The sequence below is a fragment of the Microtus pennsylvanicus genome, chromosome 4 (genome assembly GCF_037038515.1).
Source record: "Microtus pennsylvanicus isolate mMicPen1 chromosome 4, mMicPen1.hap1, whole genome shotgun sequence".
Taxonomy (NCBI): Eukaryota; Metazoa; Chordata; class Mammalia; order Rodentia; family Cricetidae; genus Microtus; species Microtus pennsylvanicus.
The window spans coordinates 80,114,737-80,129,247 of record NC_134582.1 but is presented as its reverse complement, the minus strand read 5'-3'; the positions used below and the strand labels follow the sequence as shown (position 1 = coordinate 80,129,247).

The 14,511-nt window shown below is 43.1% G+C and overlaps 1 pseudogene; it reads right to left on the bottom strand.

Moving 5' to 3' along the window:
• Nucleotides 1-483: 483 nt before the first annotated feature.
• LOC142848755 (large ribosomal subunit protein uL23 pseudogene) lies at nucleotides 484-1,007 on the bottom strand (annotated as a pseudogene).
• Nucleotides 1,008-14,511: the final 13,504 nt, after the last annotated feature.

Genomic DNA, 14,511 nt, shown 5'->3' with positions numbered 1-14,511 from the left:
CTATCCAAAAATTATGCTGTAACAGTTTTATGTCCCCTGGGGATTGCCTAGAGGAAAAGTCATCTTTAATATCCAAATTCATGGATGTTGATGTCCCTTATGTAAAATGCCATAAAGTTATGCACGCAACTTGCAAATGTATTTCCATATTTTTAAATTATATTGAGTGCAACCACCCAGGCACAGACAGACAGATACCATGTTCTCCCTCATGTGTAGAGCCTAGCTTTAATTTATAGTTCAGGGTGTTCAACTTGCATACCAGGAAAAGCCAGGAGACTAAAAAGACACCATTGGTTGGATGATTCCTTACTGGAGAGGAGACAGCAGAGTGCAGGTAATTTGAAAGATGAGAGGGGGTATTCAAGCAGAAACACTTAAGCAGAGAGGCATGGAGAATGGGAGAGGCTGGGGGACAAGGGGAATTCACCGATAAAGAATGAAAGCTATGTAAAAATCTACTGCGTTGTAAACCAATTTTTTTTTTATGGTGAAAAAGTGTATATTTAGAATTAGCCGGCTGGGCTCAGTTTAGATGATTCCAATCTTGTTGGCAACATCCAGAGCATCATAATCAGGAGCCAACCGAACATACGCCTTTTTCTCTCCATCGGGCCTTATGAGGGTGTTGACTTTGGCCACATCGATGTCATAGAGTTTCTTCACAGCCTGTTTGATCTGGTGCTTGTTGGCCTTGACGTCCACAATGAACACAAGTGTGTTGTTGTCTTCTATCTTCTTCATGGCTGACTCGGTGGTCAGGGGGAATTTGATGATGGCATAGTGGTCAAGCTTGTTCCTCCTGGGCGCGCTCTTCCGGGGGTATTTAGGCTGCCTTCGTAGCCGCAGGGTCTTGGGACGCCGAAAGGTGGGCGATGTGCGGATCTTCTTTTTGTGGCTGTGGACGCCTTTCAGCACTGCCTTCTTGGCTTTCAAGGCCTTCGCTTTAGCTTCGGCTTTGGGAGGGGCAGGAGCTTCCTTCTTCGCTTTCGGCGCCATCTTGACGAAAAGGGCCCAATTTTAGAAATGGAAATTTTAAAAATGAGTTAGAAAAGAGATTCCCTATATGGCCTCATAATATTCTACAAAAAGCCATGAGTTAATAAACAGAAGTCCCCATGAGAGGCGGAGGCCACCTTCTAAGATGTCATTGGTCAGAGAGTCTCAGAGGCTCCCCAAACACTACAGGCTTTTGCTGCTACCCACCATAACTCATTGATGAGACCTTACTGCTAGAGACACCACACATCTTTATCGCAAGGTCTAGGGAAATCAAGCTGAATCTGAACTGGAGGTACCTCCCTGTTGGGTGGCTTTTATAGCTCCCAAAGGTGCTACACAGGCTGCTGTGAGGAAGAGGCATCAGCGATCTTGTCCAGCTGTGACCCATAAGGACTACACTATCAGCCTGCCATAGTGATATTCACAAGTGTAACAGTGCTACTTTGAAGACGGCTTCATTGGAGGGAATTCAGACCTAGTACTTTAAAACCTAAGGTTGAGGAGGTCTTTAGGCACTTAAGCCATATGAACATGGTAGCAAACTGTCTTATGAATATTTATGTTTATACCCGTAGATGAATTCTTCTCTCAGTCTTTATCAGGGAGCTTCTCTTTGCAAGGAACTTCAGTGAATGCGGACTTAGGAGAATAAGTGGTGGCTGAACACCCAGTCCTTAACAGGACATGGGTACCGCTTCCTCTAAGGCTTGGGGAACAAGGGTGGGGAGGGGAGGGGAAGTATTGAGTCAGAAGATCGGGAGGACGGTCAAGTGTCATCTTCTGGGCACGACCGCCTTCACAGTCATGAACTCAGTGTTACAGATGCCTTTACTTGGCCTGCACTGGACTAGACTTGCCGACAGTCAACCACAGAGGGATGGTGGACTCGCAGGGTGCTCTCTCTCTCTCTCTCTCTCTCTCTCTCTCTCTCTCTCTCTCTCTCTCATGTGCTATTGACTTGTGATGGATTCTGGAGAAGAAGCAGTCATTGTCTTCAGCTGCATGTCTACTGAGACATGGCAGCATGCAAGCAGACATGGTGCTGGAGAAGCTTTGAGTTCTCCATCTGGATCCTCAGGAAGAAAGAGTGACATTGAGCCTGGCTTGAGCCTCTGAAACCCCAAAGCCCATTCCCAGTGACACACTTCCTCCAAGGCCACAACTACTCCAAAGAACCACTCCCCAATAATGCCATTTCGTATAAGTATGTGGGAACCATTTTCATTCAGACTACCACATTGCACTCCTCGGCTCCCATAGATTTATATAGCATAATGTAAAATGCACTGAGTCCAACTCCAAAAGTCTGAATAGTCTATGATAATGTCAACCTTGTTTAAAAGTCCAAAGTCTCTTCCGAGGCTCGTGGCAACCTCTTAACTGTGATCCCTATAAAACCAAAATCAAGAAGGATATCATATCCAACACATAATGGCACAGGATACACATTACAGTCTCAAGTGAAGGAAAGAGAGCATAGTGAGGAACTACTGGCCCAAAACAAGACTGAAAACTAGCAAGGCAAACTCCAAATGGCATCCCCATATCTGATGTCAAAGCACTTTACAGATCTCCAACTCCTTTTGGTTTTGTTGACTTCAACACACTTCTTTCTCTTGGGTTGGTTCCACTCCCTGTGAGCAGGTTTCCTCTGCAGGTATTCCACAACTACAGCATCTCCAACATTTTGGGATCTCCAAGGCAATTCATGCTTCACCTTCACAGCTTCACCCAGTGGCCTCACTGGGCCTCCACGCAAGGACACCCCTGACACATGCCTGGCCTCAGCGACTTTCCTTAGTTGCAGAGGGAGATTCCATAACTCCTTTCTTGTATCCTTGACTCTAAAGCCAGAACCAAGTGGCCAAAGCTGCCAAGTTCTGTTGCTTTCTGGGGCTGGAACATGGCCCCTCACTCAAACACACTTTCATTAGCTTTCTGATTTTGGAGGTGTCCTTTACTGGTTTCCTTGACTGTCTGAAACTTGTTCTGTAGACCTTGTTCTGTAGAGATTTGCCTGCTTCTGCAAATGCTGGAATGCTGGGATTAAAGATGTGCGCCACTATACCTGGCCATAAGTTTTTCTGTAGTTCGTTTCCACAAGTTGGAAGTTCAGCTGTTGGGGTCTTGCCCTGATGTCACCAATCCCTTTATTCCTTCCAACAGCAGCCTTTTCTTTAATCTGATCATCTCCTTAAACATAGGACTTAGCTCCATTCCACTTCCTGGTGCCCCTTCGTCCTCAAACTGTACACGTTGTATTTTTCTTTGCTCGGTTTGCTCATTTTCATTCTAGATCTGCCTAAGAGTGAACACTAATAACCATACATCAGGGCTATAGCAGGCTGTTTTGAGATTTTCTTTGACAATGGAATTAATCTGAAATTGTTCAATTCAGCCTCAGGCAGACTTTTTGGATGAAGGCAAAAAAACTGCCACATTATTTGCCAAAATATCCAAAGGATATTCTCTAAGTCGCATACTAAAATTCTTCTTCTCTGAAACCTCTTGAGTGAGATCCCTCACAGTTCAAATCACCCTCAGCACCGCTGTCTTCCCTGTTCCTACTAGCATGGCCAATTAAGCCCCATTTAAAGTGTTCAACTGCTTTTCTAATTCCAAAGTTTATATTTCTCGACACAAAAGTGTGGTTCAGCTTATCACAGCAATACCCCAGTCCTTGGTACCAACTTCTCTCTTGGTTAGGTTTTTATTTATTTATTTATTATTATTGCCATGAAGAAACACCATGACCACAGGAATTCTCGGTGGCTTACAGTTCAGAGTTTCCGTCCATTAGTCTTGGGGCGGGATGTGTGGTGACACACAGGCAGATATGGCGCTGGGGAAGTGGTTTAGAGTTCTAAATCCAGATCCTCAAGCAGAAGGAAGAGAAAGTGACACTGGACCTGACCTGAGTTTCTGAAACCTCAAAACCCACTCGCTGGTGACACACTTCTTCCAGTGAGGCCACACCTACTTCAACAAGGTCACACCTCCAATAATGCCATTCCCTACGAGTCTATGAGGGAACCTTCGTTCAAACTACCACACATAATGATTCAAAGTCTTTGAGATCCACCAAATTTGTTGAATGTGTCAGTGACACATTATTTATTTATTAGTACTTAGTGTCATTCAGCATTGTGGATACAACACAGTTTAAGCCATAATCTATTGAAGAGCATATGGGTTGTTTTGTACTGAGGTCTTTGAAAACAATTACTAAGAATTTAAATGCTGGGAACTGTGTGCTGCTTTTGTTTATCTCTCTGGAATAGCAACAATCTATGCCGCAATTTAAACAATTATTTTCAAACATTTAATATTCTCTCCCTAATGTTCCCCTTTTGTTATTTTGTTTTGCTTGGTATTGTTTATTTATTAGTTTTTAATGTTAGCACACAAAGTAATGAGCTTTTTCATGGCATTTCCATAGCTATTCTGTTCTTTCCCATTTCCCCTTACCTGTCCCGCTGCCCTGCTTCAGCTGCCCCCTTGTCCCCTCATCCCTCGTCCGTCATGAAAATTCTTCTGCTTTCATACATCACGTGATCTGTTAACCTCCAGGATGGAGAATGACCCACTGCCTCCTGTGACCCCCTCTATTACAGTGGGGGCAAGGAGGGAACAGATGCTGAACTTAGCGACAAAGGGCTCAGCCAGGAAGATCAGAAAACACTGCCCAAACACCTCGCCACAGTCCGAAGCATCTCCTTGCACACATTGAGAACATGAGACCCCACGGGAGCTGACCTGCACTGAAGCTTGGTGGAGCAAGCAAACTCAAGGACAGATGGAGTAGTCCCAAGCTCTCCTTGATAAGAAGGTTTCCAGGAAAAACAAATGCAGGTAGGGGTGGGGCCTCAGACATTGTAATCTCCATACCATGGGACTACAGAACCACAGGAAAGAGGACACTGGAAGGTGGCTTGGACTCCCGAAGTGACACCTCTCACTGAGAGCTGAGATACAGGTAGAAGAGAGATGAGCCCTCTCGATCAAGGCAGAAATCCACCCCCCACCACCGGTTTTCATTGAGATATAACAGGCCTGCCAAGCTGGTCAAGCAGGTTTGAACTGGAGACACAGCCTGGAAACTCTTGAGCTGGCAGATATAAAGCCATAAGACACCCCAAGAACAAGAGAGACCTCTGTTGCTATAAGCAAGGGAGGGTTTTCACATGGCATAATGTTTTTGTTTTTTTTTTTTTTGCTTACTTTTTAAAATCTTCACCCTCAACATTTTGCCTGCTTTCTTACCGTTTGCACTCTGCAGGAGGTTAGACGGGTGTCCTATGCCTGTTCCCACACCCACTCTATCTTCTTCCTATTTCTCTTACACCCAGTACACTCGACCTCTCAAGGTGAGCTGTGCGCCTTTCCGAGAGCTTTCTTCCACAATCTAATGCTTCTTAAACTCCATTTACCCCAGTGAGTTTCCTGCTCTCCAATTGACTTGCCCTTCCTCGCGTTTGTTTATTTTTACACTAATTCAAAGTCCTAGTCATTTCTTCTTCTTCTTTCCATTCATGCTTTTAGTATACTGTATTCACTTCTTGTTCATTTATTCCCCAAATACTATTAGAGCTGACGGGGAATTGCTTTTAACTAATATTATATTTTCATAGGAATTCACTTATAGTCAATTTTGAGATTAATACTCTAAGAATATTAGAGATTTTATGCCCAGGTATCCTTAGCACATGGGCTGAAGGCTCAGGTATCGAACTGCACTTCCAAGCACAGAGGGACCATATGAGACATCAAACCCCTTATAATCTAGCCCCAGTAGAGCATGATACAGTTTCTAATGAAAAATGGGATTTAAAGTAAAATCCAACCAAGGACTTCATCTTAGACAAAAAATCAAAATGCAGAAACAAGAAATATGAAAAATTAAGACAATACAATTCCTGAAAAGTAACAATCCTGTCGTGATAAAATTCAATGAGAGTGAACGGGATGAAATACGAGAGCGATGTCACAGGAATAATTATAAGAATGATCAATGAAATTGAAGATGACGTCAACGCTGAGGGGATAGAGATCCAGCTCAGCAGTACTACTCTCAACAGTCTGGGGACATCAGACTTGTGGGAACTTGCTCTCGGAACAAACAGTGGATTTGGGGCTTGAATAAAAGAATTCATCCAGGGAGTGGAGTTGAAGCTTTGGAGCGGCAGCATCCTTCCCCCACGTATTCTAACCCTTACCTAATACAATTTTCTGGAAAAGAGAAGCAAACCACACACACACACACACACACACACACACACACACACACACACACCTTATGAGATGCACTTTCCACGCCACCATGTTTTCTGCCACAGACAGACATCAGCCTGCACTAAATCCTCCTTTAGGCAGTTCTGCACAAAATCCAGATTGCTTTGAGAAAAAAATTGAAAGACAACACATCCAGTCCATTAAACATCTTTGGTTTCCCACCCTGAAAGTGCTTGGGTTTAAGGTTCAAGGAGGATGCCGAGAAGGGTGATCCTTTGAGCTGATAGGCTTATTAGACGAGTTATTCATGCTCCAAGCATACAGACAGCATGGCTGAGGCTCTGTGGGAATTCAGGTCCCCAAAGTAGTATGTGTGGGGTAGGTCCCTTCTCAGAGAAAAGAGGGATGCTGCATATAGTCAGGGTCTCTCTGGTTCCCAGATCCACAGCAGGAGCAGGAGAGTATTGCGTCCCAGGAAGGAATGTGTGTCCTAGAGGTTATGGAGATAGTGGGGGTAGGAGTTGGGGAAGTGGGTGAGAAGGAGGGGTAGGTATGAGAGGCACACTTACTTGAGATCTGCTCATTACACAGATGGGGGTGTGTCTAGACCAGTAGTTCCTTGATACCCTGAAGTCTGGCAGCCTGCGGTCAGCAAACTTCCTTAGGCAAGTGAGAATGGTACCTGCCATTATCCTGGAGTCTGAGAGGGTTTTAGAACCACGGTAGGCTTTGGGCTTGCCATTTACTTTACAGGAGGCAGAGGCTGCTGCATGGAGCATGGCCTGAGCAGCAGCCTGGTCTGGAGTGTATCACCACCCAAAACCCTCGTGTGGTTTTAAAATGAATCATTAACTTCTTTCCAGCAGTTAGTTCTTTTTCTCTCCTATTTTTTTTTTACCATTTTAATCAATTATTTGAGAATTTCATACAATGCTCTTTCGTCATACCCCCTTCTTTCACTCCTCCCAAATCTATTCATTCCCCTCCCCCACCCACCCAACTTCATGTCCTCTTTCTTTCCGTTTATAATTTTAATCCCATAAAGTACAGTTGTGCTACCCATATACCCTTAGACCTGTGGTCCTAAACAGGACATCTATGTCACACCCCATTTTCCCAAGGCTCAAGGATCATTGCAGGAAAGAGTGGAAGACTGGAAGAGCCGCAGCTGATGATGTCTACAAGGAAACTGTGTTCTGCCCACAGAAAGGCAGTTTCCACATAAGAATTTCGCAGAAATATACACAAGACTTGTGAAGGCTCAGGCCAGATAATTCTAGCTTTTAATTCCTTGCCTTGTCCCCCCTATGGATATGGTCTGCCCACCACATGCATACAGGGTTCACAAAGGCCAGAACAAAGCATCAGGTCCCCTGGAAACTGGAGTGATAGACAGTTGTGAGCTGACATGTGGGTGCTGGGAATTGAACCTGGATCCTCTGGAATAGCAGCTAATACTCTTAACCACTGAGCCATCTTTCTAGCTACCTGCCACCCTTACCCCCTGCTGTCAATTCTTGAGGAAGCACTGGCTTAACCACCACCACGTTCATTGCCGAGTGTTTAATTTAAACACAAGTGATTGATATAAATGGGTCCATCATTAATTGCACCCACCTCTTATTATATGATCAACTTAAAAAGTCTTTTCTTCCCCAGTGAATTATTCTGAACTGAATTGCATTCCTTCAAAACTACTGTGTTGGATTACTGACACTTAGTACCTCAGGCTATAACTTCAATTTAGAGATTTTTACAGAGACAATCCATGTAAAATGAGATTATCAGGGTGGAAAGTGAGAGATTGGAGATGGAATTGTTCAGCACAAGGAAACCAGAATTGAATGGTTCTGAAGAGTCTTAGTCGATGCACACTGGACATTCAGTAGTACATCCTAGAGCGAACCCCAAGAGTGTGAGACCAGGTAATTTACTAAATAGTCAGATATATGAGCCACATCCTATCGCATCCCAGAGAAAACAATGCTCTTCTGAGTTGGAAGGTCAGTGATGAGGGACCATGAAGACTGTCACAGACTTCCAGGGTTTTCCTAGGGCTCAGTGGAGTGGTGACTGCCTCAACAGACAACACAGCATGCAGCCAAATGACACGCACAGTTCAGAAGTTCTGAAGGGCAGTAGTGTTTCCCTACTGGGTTTCCCCAGGCTGTGGATCCAGGGCCCCCTCCATCCTTTCTCCTTTGTGGGATGAAAACATCCATCCTCTGTCTTTCCCAGCTTACACTTTGGAGGGCGGTAGCTTGCTGTCACTCTTTAGAAGTAGAAAGGAATAATGACGGGCAGGATAAATCACGCGGTCTCGTTTGTTCCGTGTGGATGATTCAGATTAGATGTGGGTTCTTGACAGGGAGACAATGACAAGGAGATCTGGGATATACTCGATGCTGAAATCATTTGATTTTTGGAGATTTTGAGACAGGTGAATAAAATTCCCATCTAAGAAGGACATTGATTTTGGAGGGCCAGAAGCAGGCTTATATTTATGAGATGAATTATATCCTCCTTAAAAAATGTTAATGTCTTTCCTCCCAGTTTCTCAAAATGGAAGCTCATATGGAAAAAGGACCTTAACACAGACAATAAAGTTAAAACGAGGCTGAATGTGATGTGTCCAGTAAGACTGTGACCTTTTTAAATATTATTTTAGTATAGAGACAGGTACTAGATAGGTATGGGCACACACACATATTCTATGTATACAAAAAAGCATGTATATTCAAAATAGGGAAATTTAGAGAGAACACCCCAAATCTGTTTTTTAATGAATGGTGAGAAACAAAATCTAAATCTCAGGGGGGAAAGAAAAACCCTCAAGCATTTAAACTAATCAGGCTGTTGAATGACCAGGCATTTCAAAAAATACCAGAAAATTCACATCCTTGTGAGTTTTAAACTAAGTCAGTATGAGAACTGTTTTCCAAAGAATTCAGTTATATTTTCTGTTACTGAACCTTCTCTGAGGAACCCATACTTGGAGCGCTCACGCACTGCTCACTAAATGTTCATGACTCTGTATGTCCAGGGAGGGGCCATAGCATGGTATCAGAATGGCTACCTGAAAGGGACAAAGAGTCAACCAAGCAACTGCTTGGCATGTAACGGTCTCACACCCACTCTCAAAGCTTTCTGTGTCAGCTCGTGCTCTAACAAGGGCTGCAGAGACAAGAATGCTGCCATTTTCCAGGCACAGCACCTTGGAGACGCTGTGCAACAAAAGCTCTGATCATAAGCACTTCATTTGCAGGCATAAAATTGATTAGCCAAAGAAATACAGGCAACTGATGATTGCTGAGAGAGGAGAAATTAGCCTGCCTCAGGGATGAGCTCCATAATCAATCACCCAATATCTGAATCATCAGCTTTGAAATTATATACAGACAAGCAAGATTAAATGGACTAAGCAAGTTGTGTGTGTGTATGTGTATGTGTGTGTGTGTGCATGTGCGTGCGTGCGTGTGATGTCTGTATGTGTCTGTGTGTGTGTGTCTGTTAGGGAGTAAAATAGGACATAAAATAGGATTGGAAAGAGGAAAGGGAAGAGGGGAAATGATGTAACTATAATTTAATTAAAAATAAATTTAAATTAAAATTTGGAAAGGCATACCTGCCAGCTGTTTTTGCTGTTTCTCCATGCTGACATCCCTTTCTGAAGAATGCTGTATTAAAGCCTGCTTTGCTCTCCCTGCTCTCTTTGTTAAAGAGTGGAGATTGTTTCTCATAAAGTACTATGCATTGTAAGACTTCTTACCTTTTGATTTTGTCAAAATCACATGATTGTATAAATAGTATGCTTACCGACTACACTATTGATGGGTGTTTGTTCATTTCTAATCCTTCAGTATCATATTTTGGATATCACCTGCCTCTTTATTCATATATACATATGTGTACTTATATGTAGAGACATATGTATATAATTTAAGTTATATGGGACTTTCAGAGTATACTCCAAGGAGATCAAGAATATGAAAGAAATTTTATTTTTTTATTATTATATCTCTGTAATATTAATAATATTCATGTGAGAACAGTAATTTGAGCACATAATTTATAAATAAAAAATGATACTCATGCTAACAATAGAAGCCAGAACCTTTCACCTGATACAACACATGATCAAAAAATGCATAGAAACCACTGTGACAAAGATTGCAGCAGAGGTGGAATTTCTGGGTGTTTTCACTTTCAGCTTTATAAATATGGCAGATGGATCTCTCTGGTTGTACTAGCCCATCTTCTCCACAGCAATGTCTGAGAAAAATTAGATTTTGGGGGGGGGGATCACCAGAACATCAAGAATGTTTATTGTCTACTTTCATAAAGGTTTCTGTCTTTGAAATAAATCACGACGCTACAGAAATGACACACCCAAAATTTTATCACCAGAATGCTATCAGGTATGAAGTGTCTGTCTTAGCAGCTGTGTAAGCACCAGATGCCAGTAACGTAGGTCAGACTCTAAGATAAGCTATTTTTCATGTCTACTTACATTTTAGAAGAGGGCCATTCCATAACCACAGGCCCCCACCGGCCCTGAATGTGCATGTCACTGACCTGTCCTTACGTGAAGCAGCACTGTCGTATCAGAGCGCTCAGAACACAGGAGAATCTGTGTTTAAAACTCCCAGGACCCACTGAAAAGTCACAACAGTGTAATCAGATGAACTAAAGAAAGTCACACTACAGAGCTCCCTGGGAAATGACTTCCAACACCGCACATGGTTTCCAGCAGAAGGATGTGTGTGAGACTCAAAGCCCTTGGCTTCTTATTGATGGGGAAAACTCAGTGTGGAAGAGACTGGCAGAGAGCTCACTAAGCCTATGGGTCCTTCCCGTAAGTGCACTCAATATGTGCTCATCTCAATTAATAAATGCTTACAGACCAGTGTTGACTGACTACCTGTCTGTGCTGGGAAACGGGCTGGGTTCTGTGAGTAAAGGAGATCTGGACCAGCAAAGCTGAAGCTCATTAAGCATTTCCTCCGGGACATGGTCTACCTTGAGCACAGTCCTTTCCCTCTCCAGTCACCTTGGGAGGTCCTAAGTATAATCATCCTCACTGTAAATGTGTGAAGTATAAAGATAACACATTATAAATAACTGTCCAGTGTCGCACAGCTAAGACATCCTGGAGCTGAGGCGGGAATCAAAGAAGGTTGTTGGCTTTGCTGAAACCACCAAGGTATGTGCTGTTCTTGAAAGATGAGCCCAGGTTGAGCACCTCTGAAATCCAGCTGTGGTTTCTTCCCATTGAGGAAATCTGTGTACTTTATAAGCCACAATTGAGATTGGGACCCAAGTCTAAATACAATCTATTTATTATTCCAAAATACATTCCATACACAGTCTACAGGCAATTTGATGATGCGCCATTAGTGTTCCCGTATTTTGTCTAGGTCTTTGTCACAAGAGGACAGGTATAGAATTTCCAACTGTGTCACCCTCGTGCCCAGCATATTTCAGGACACAGATTTGGGTCTGTGAATCAATCACCTATCGACAGAATTTACAGCCTAGTTAGAAAGACTTATACAACCAAGATGAAAGTATGCTGGAGAATGAGTGGCGAAGAGAATTAAGGAAATGAGCGTTTGACTAGGGACTTAAATATCCCTTGAAAGTTAAGAAATGCAGAAGGAAAAAGTCATTCAAGACAGAAGGAGTAGCATTGGAAAGCCATGAGGATGTGAACGTGTTTATCCACATAGACAGAAAATATACTCGGAAGGAAGAAATAAAGGTTAAGTCATTAGAAAGGTCATGGGGTCGGCACCTGTGGATGGCCTGCTAAATTACAGCACCCGTTTTCCCGTCAGTCAGTTTTAAACCAGGATATGAAAAGGTTGGTGCCAGGTTTACAGAGGCGGCTGTGATCTCTCCAGCCTGTGGAATCCTGCCTTGCTCTCTGTGGAGACATCACATCAGGTCTGCTTCACACAGGGATGGCTTGATCCTAGGATATGAAGTTCGAAGGATTTGAATAGAAAAATTTTAAACTGAAAGGAATAAAAGGGGTGAGTGGCAGGGGCTCATTCGGCTTCCCTTACAGGAAACGGTAACTGGCGCCCTTCCCCAAAGGCAGTCAGGATCTTACCCTATGCCTGAGACGAGGCTGGCACGTTTTAGCTCCTGAGCCATCAGAGAAAGTTGGAGCAGAACAAGTCTGCAGCTCGTGTCGACTAATTTTGGGGACATCAAACTCGGGACAAGTCCTTTGATCGACCTCACATGTATGCCTCCAGATGAGACTATTTCAAGCCTGAAAGAATTCTTCTGAGGAAAAGATTTTTTTTTTTACATTTCTCATAAACAGCTAAGTTTTATAAGGAGACATGAGGAGCTAAAATTAAACTGCCTCAATTACTTGGCTTCCAAACTTACTTAAGAAACTCACAGAGCACTTTTGCAAATTGCCAACAGCCATGAGAAAGAGGTTTTTGCAAATCCCTACAGGAAGCAGGCCCTATATCCTGGGCAGACTTCACAGGCCTTCTGCCCCACCATGGAGCAGCTTCAGCCATATGCATGCCCTCCAGACAAAGGGGTCTAAAGTCAGCTAACTGATTCCTGAAGTCGAGGCTATATTCTGCTGACAGACAATGCAGTCCCCTCAAACAAAGTCAGCTTCCCCTTTGTAGGGATGCTGTCCTTAGTTTTCTGGACTGTTCTGCAGCTGCTTTCTGCTTGGGCATCATCTGACTCATTAGAGAAACTGCTGAGAGGGAGCTCATTTTGCAGAATGAGAGATAGGCGAGGGTTCGCTCCCACCCAGTTGCAACGTTCTTAAAGGATGACTAAGTGTCCATCAGCAGGAAAGAGGAGTGCAGAACGGTGCACAGACACACACTTATTCCAAAAGCACAGTGCTGAATTAGAATACATCTCTGAATGATTCCTAGAATTTGCTCATTTGTTTGATAATCTGCATTGTCTGTTGGCTTGCTACCCATAGAGCAGAACTATAAAAATGTACATGGATGCCACTGCTTGATTATTTCCCCCAGTTATTTCACAGCTTGCAGTGGCCTGAGTCCTCCCACAATGAGCATTACACAAGAAATGGCCCCACAGGTAACATGGTGGGGACATTTTCTCAACTGAGGTTCCCTGTTCCAAAATGACTCAAGCTTGTGTCAAGTTGACAACGAACAAACAAACAAACAAAACAACAACAATAAAATCAACTAACTGGGAAAGCAGGTAGTATAGTCTGTGTGAAATGAAGCAGGAAGGGGGCTATTTTTCTCCCAACTACAAAAATTTCAAAAGTGATCAGGAGAAATGTCTGGGAGTTTGTTCCTTTAGAAACTCCATTGATGCCTTACATATCAATTGCTAAGATACAGAATCCAAGAATACTCTGTATTCTGTGGGATGTCATCAGCTTGATATGATGCTTTGCTAATTAAATGAGTAATTTGAATAAGTTGTAAATGCAAATGGCCCACTTGAACAGGTTAAGAGAGAACACTAGGGCCAAGCAATCAAGACCGTTTCTGCGTGAGTTTGACAGTAGCCTCTTTAAAATGTTTAAAGTATTTTTAAGCACATGTCTGGTGGATGGGAGAGGTCAAAAAGAGTTAGAGACCAGTCAAAAATGACCCTTCAAAGTTGAGTCAGAAATAGAAGTTGATACATGGTACACAATGAGTGACAAAGCCTTTAACACAATCCAGGGTGTGCGTTGCATAGATACGCCAAGCACGTGGGTGTACCAGGCAGAAAATTAACAGAACCACAGTAAACAAATTTTAAAAATCCATTTACCTGATTTGATGATTACTGGATTTTTTTTTAATTCATTTTTTTTTTTTTTTGTTGAAGGAGGAACTGCTTGTTTGTCCCAGCCTCCTGGCTAGCTTAAACCAAAATAATCACACAGAAACTGTATTAATTAGTCACTGCTTGGCCCATTAGCTCTACCTTCTTATTGGCTAACTCTTACATCTTAATTTAACCCATCTCCATTAATCTGTGTATCACCACAAGGTCGTGGCCTACCTTCTTCCTCCCAGCATTCAGTTCTGCCTTCTCGCCTACCTAAGTTCTGCCCTGCTATAGGTCCAAAGCAGTTTCTTTATTCATTAATGGCAATCACAGCACACAGAGGGGATTCCCACATCAGTTTTTGCATATGAGTGTTTTGCCTGCATGTATGTAAGCACACTGTGTGTGTGAATGGTGTCTGCAGAGCCTGGAAGAGGGGCTGGATCCCCTAGAACTGGAGATGTTTCTTAGCTACCGTGTGGGTTCTGG